The sequence below is a fragment of the Cynara cardunculus genome (genome assembly GCF_001531365.2).
Source record: "Cynara cardunculus var. scolymus isolate 2C chromosome LG 13, CcrdV1, whole genome shotgun sequence".
Classification (NCBI taxonomy): domain Eukaryota; kingdom Viridiplantae; phylum Streptophyta; class Magnoliopsida; order Asterales; family Asteraceae; genus Cynara; species Cynara cardunculus.
The window spans coordinates 39,694,676-39,700,734 of NC_037540.1; positions in this window are offsets into that span (position 1 = coordinate 39,694,676).

The window sequence follows — 6,059 nt, forward strand, 5'->3', positions numbered from 1 at the left end:
TAATATTAATGTATAATGTATAATTAAACTAATTAATAATTAGTTTTCAATTTATATTAATTAATATTTATTGATATTTACTTATAATTAATAGTAATAAATAATTATTAATATTAATGAGAGTTGTAATCGAAAAATGTGATAATAAACTACCAAAACGTTACTTTTTCAATAAGTTAGCTTATGTCCATCCGAACGTGTACCCACACCCTAAAAATAAGCTAGCTTATTTTTGCCAAACAATGCTTTGATTTCTGTGATTAGGTGATTATCATACAATTGATCCCTAAACCTCGTTTATTACAAAAAAGCCCTCGAGGTTTGCATTTTGTTATGAAAATGGTCTATGACCCGAACGTCTACCAATATCTTCTTAACTATGATGGCAATTTTGTCTTTTGCCGTTTTCTTTCATTTTAATTTTTTTTAATTTTATTTATTCTCTCTTGAATACTTCTCTTCTCCACCTTATCTGTTAAGACATCAAGAACAATTAACAACAAACGTGTACAAATTCTTTAAAATTCCTAAAATAACGTAACTACTGAAAAATATTAACACTTATTGTATAATTTGGTGCAGAATGATTAAGTGGTCATAATGATTAAGAGACTCTAATGATATAGTACAAAATAAATATAATTATTTGGTAATTATTTACAACGAAATTAGGGCGCTGAATGGTTAAATTAATCATACATGATTCAAAATCATTCAAAGGTTCTAGAACCATTAAGAGACAACAAAAATTTGTCAAACAAGATCAGAGGTTGTTTGTTTACCTCTTAATAGTTCCATTAAGAGGTATCATCTGAATCATTAAGATATGAATATTGTTTGGCAAAAAAAAAAAATCTATCTCTTAATGGTTCTAAAACCATCTGAATGGTTTTGTATCATGGGTCTTCCTTGACCACTAAGCGTCCTAATTTCATTGTAAACAATTGTCAAACAATTATATCATGAGAGTCACTTAGTCAATTTGACCACTTAATCATTCTGCACCAAACCATTCAACAACTCCCAAACAGCCCCTCACCCCTTAACGATTCAGAGGTTGTCTCTTAATGAAACTATTAACAGGTAAATAAACAACCCATAATACTGATAGTTAACATTAATTACCAATTGTTGTCAACAATTTCATCAAATCACATGTTATTGTCTCACAAAATATTCAATCATTAATAACCAAGATTTAATAGGTGGACTATATTTATAGTATGGTACATGTCAACACTTAAACACATGGGCATTTATCAATTAGACATATGCTTTTGCAAACTCACATGTAACATTTGAGGAACTTAAAATACAGTAAGGATGTTTGCAGTTCGTTTTAGACGGTTTAACCTATCAAGTCGTAATGGCGTTTTAATTTTTTTTTCAAACCGAACGGTTTAACAGTAAGTGGCTAAACTAGTCAGACTGGCCCATAAAAATGCGGTCTGATCTGACCGATTTAGGTGGTTAGGCTTGTCAGGGACGGACCTATAGTTTTGCATTATTGCATATGGTGACACGTGCCACCGTATTATTCCTCTGCCGAAGGATAAAAAAAATTAGGTTTGTGAAATGTGCAACCGTATTAATTTGTTGTGTGCCACCGTCTGTATTTTGAAATTACAAATGAGAACAAATTTTATTTGGTAGAATTGGTTTGCAAAGTTTTTATTTCACTCCATACCTAAGTTCGAATCATGTTAATGTCATTTTCTTAGTCAAATGATGTCACCGTTTGAATTTTTTTGTATATTTGTTTCTTATAGTCAAAAGGTGCCACTGTTTTTTTTCCCTGTAGTTTTCCTTATAGTCAAATGGTGTCACCGTTTGAAATCTCATGAACGTAGTTGGTTTTATAAAATTTTAAAGGATTTTGATAATATGTTAAAAACATTCGTTTTATAATAACCAGTTAATAAAAATTAATTTAACCATTTTTATAATTATCAATTTTTTTATATATTATCTATAAATAATTAAATTTTTAATTCCGTTTTCAAGTTTTACAAACATGATACAAGATTGAATGTGATTGTGCTTTTCTCAAGTATATAATATTTATATACGGTAAATAGAACAAATAAATTCACACATTCTCTTCATCTTTTGTGAGGTTTGAACCCTTGACCTCTTAGGAGGCTAAAGACTCACATACTGCTAGGCTAAAAGCCCTTTTTTGATTGCTTTTCTCAAATTGTAGTTATCATTTTTGGTTATCTTTATATTTCGGGTGTTTAAATTATCATTTGTCGTCATGGACACATCTGTTAGTGTATATGCCCAAAATCCAATCATCGGATGATTATGGTTGAACATTGTGTCGTGTTTATTAAATGAAAAACATTTGTCCAGTTATTATGTTTACGTATTATTCTGTTTTACATCTAAACGTAATAATAACCTGAAAATACTGTTTTTCAAAATGTCCCTTAGTCAAATATGAATTCCGTGTCTAGCATTCGGGGAAGAAAGAGGATCTCGTTTTGTGGCGTTGAACGTCAACTAGATTCAAAGCATTTGCATGGATACTGTGGAGGCAACGAACTGAGTTCGTTGGCTTAGATTCAGATATAACATCAAAGGGTTGTCCTTTCTTTTGGTAAAAATTTGAAATACACTCATCCTACTCTGTTCCGTATTGATTCTTGATGGAATACAGTTTTTTTACATATAGTGTTTATCCTTAAGAGGCAAGGTCATTCAGATTGTTTGTTTTTTCAAATTTTCAGAGACACTTATGTCTTATTGTCCTCTTATCTAGTAAGAGGTAAACCAACATCTTATTTGCCTTTTATTGTTCTTCAAACCCTCGACAACGACATTTCTTAATCGATCATTTATCTCAATCAATCCTTACCAAATCAATCATCACATCTCTCAATTGATGTATTTTAATATGATTTTAAATGTGTTAAATACGTTAATGACATATTTTCGTTTAAATGAATGCTAACTACATAATTTAGATGTAAATTTCATAATGATGATAAATAAATATGTGAAATTGTATAAATTTTATTTATGAATTCAACAATATAATTTTTTTAATGGGTAAAATAGACAATTTAAACAAATTCAAACGTTTATCAGTTTATCAAAACAAACAGTTTTATTGATTCAGATTTCAGATTTCAGCACCACTTCTTATAAATCAGAAATAAAATAAGACTTTTACATTTTTTACAAAATAAACGTCACCTTGAAAAATAATATTTTAAACTACAACTTAATTTTTTTTAATACTGTAATTAATATTTTAATACTTATTTTTACAATATTATTATTATTTTATAATTGTGCTTACTATTTTAGGACACAAAAAACAAAAACTACGATTTAATCAATTTAAAAAACAATATTTTTCGAGTATTTTTAGGGAAAAAAATTTATAGGATAAAATCTTTGAATTTTGAACTTACGACGGCAAAGATATTGATATTTTGATATGCAATTTTTGAAAATATGATGTCTTAAAAGACGAGATTACTATTCATTTCGAAGACCGGGTTTGACCTCGTCCTAGGGGGCGATCCAGGCTGTCTCATCGCCCCCAGGGGCGATCCAGCCTTTTATTAAATTTTTTTTGTGATATTTTTAATAAAACTGATACGCCATTTAAGTTGTGTTTTTTAATTTTTTTAGAACCAAAATTCATGGGTAAAAGTTTAACAATTTGACCATCAGTTTTTAACAATTTGACCCATGAATTTTGGTTCTAAAAAGTTAAAAAACACAACTTAAATGTCGTATCAGTTTTATTAAAAATACCACACAAAAAAATTAATAAAAGGTTGGATCGCCCCTAGGGGCGATGGGACAGTCTGGATCGCCCCCTAGGGCGAGGTCAAACCCGGTCTTCGAGGTGAACATTAATCTCGTCTTTTAAGGAATTTTTTTTTAGAATTCAAATGTACGGATCTCCCCAAAAAAGTACGGATCACCCCAAAACAGTACGGATCGCCCTTAGGGTAGATCTGGGTGGTCAAATACACAAAACCTCTAAAACCCGGTTATTTTGTGACAAAAAGTTGTATAAAATGGTTATTTTTATAAATTTCCCATTTCTTTATTATAGAATTTTGTTTGCGAGTTTTCTTATTATAACAATGTATCTTCAAAATATTTTTTATTAAGACGTCGGATTTTCAAAAAATTTACCCGTTATAAAAGCATTGAGCAACCTTTGAAATAAATTTACCTATTATACCAATTCTTTTTGCTACTTCATCGTCCACGTAATCTGTTCACATGTACGATAATCTTGACACGATATTTCTTATCATAATATAGTACTTTTAAAATTATTTTATTATAACATTATCAACTTTCTATTACAGCATTATATTCTTAATTTGAATATTTTATTATTTAAATATTATATATTTAATTAAATATGTTTACTAAATTTTTTGAGTATTTTTAGAAAAAGAAATATAATAGGATAAAATCCTCGACTTTTGAACTCATGACGGCAAAGATATAGATATTTTACAAGAAAAATAATTATTTAAGTAAGTGGGGTCCACCAGAATTTAAAAATAAAATAAAAATAATAATAAAACTGGTGGCTGTAAATACAGAACGACGTAAGGTGTGTAGAAGAAACAAGATGCCAGGTGGTGGGTGTCCCTACGACTTTGGATTGGATTTTAAAATATATTACCAAAAATAGAAAATAATAGGTGTAGCAATTTAGGATTTTGGCCCCCACAACACACCCCAAATGTCTAACATACTTATTTTCAATATTATCAACTAAATAATATTTGAATTTTTTTTAAGATAAATTACAATATTATCAAAATAGTATCTTAATTTGATTTCTATTTTGATATTTAAGATGTAAACTTTTAAACGTTTAGGGTGCGTTTGGTATACAGATTACATGAGACAGGACGAGACAAAAAAATAGTCTCATGTTTGGCATGTCATGGACAAAAAAAACATGAGACAAGGTGAGACTATTTTTAATTTTAGTGAGACAAATCTTGATTTTTTTTTGTTCCACCAAAAAAGGTGGAACAACATGAGACTAAAGTTAAAATGACAATATTTTGATTGATTTGTTGTCATTTTACAATTATTATATGATATAAAATAACATTGAACAACATTTAGGGGTAATATGGTCATTTTAATAGTTTTGTCCCGTCCTGTCCTAGTCGTACCAAACATAGGACAGACAATTAGTCATGTCCCGTCCTGTCTCATCCAGTCTGCGTACCAAACACTACCTTAAGTATTCAGGTAATCGATTGAAGAATTAACCGGTTATCAATGCTGATGTAGCGAATGATGTGATAAAATTGAGTTAAATAATAAATTGTATTGAGTTGAATACCATATCACTTCTGCCATTCACCCATCCTTAGTAAATGCTTTAAGAAAAATCAAGATTTGTAATGAATTATTATGGATTGAATATGTGGAGAGTTGAAAATGGGTCAATGAATTTTATTGACTCAGTTGAAGAGAGACATGGTAAAATAAAATTTATTTATTTCATATTATTTTTGTTAGTTATATATTTTGATTTCTAGATATTTTTTAGATAGAGATTTATAGATAAATGTTCCATTCATACAAAAAATCTGAGGTCTTGCTAAGATTTTTTCAGCCTATTCTCGGGTTGGGCAGTCAAGAGCTGCTGTTGTACTTTTGTTCGCTCATCGTGGAGGTAGTGGTCCCATAATAAGCACGCCAATCGAACGACGTGGCTCTATATCCTGTAGCTTAGGTAAGGCGGAGGATTAATTTCAATTAACTCCCGCTCTACCTACAGGGGAGGTGAACTGAGTGAGAGAAGGCCCTCGCCCTTTATCCTGTATGGGTTTGTGTTCAGTCCCGGCTATATATATATACCATATATGAGGGATGTTATTCTACACCCTTTGTCATTCCTACACCATATACAACCCTCATCTCAACCATTCAATTTTTAATCAATTAATTGTTTCCTAATATAGTATTAATCATAATTAATAAACTCTATTCATATTCCATAAATATTCAAATCATAATAAATGAACTCCAATCATTTCTATAAATATCTCAAT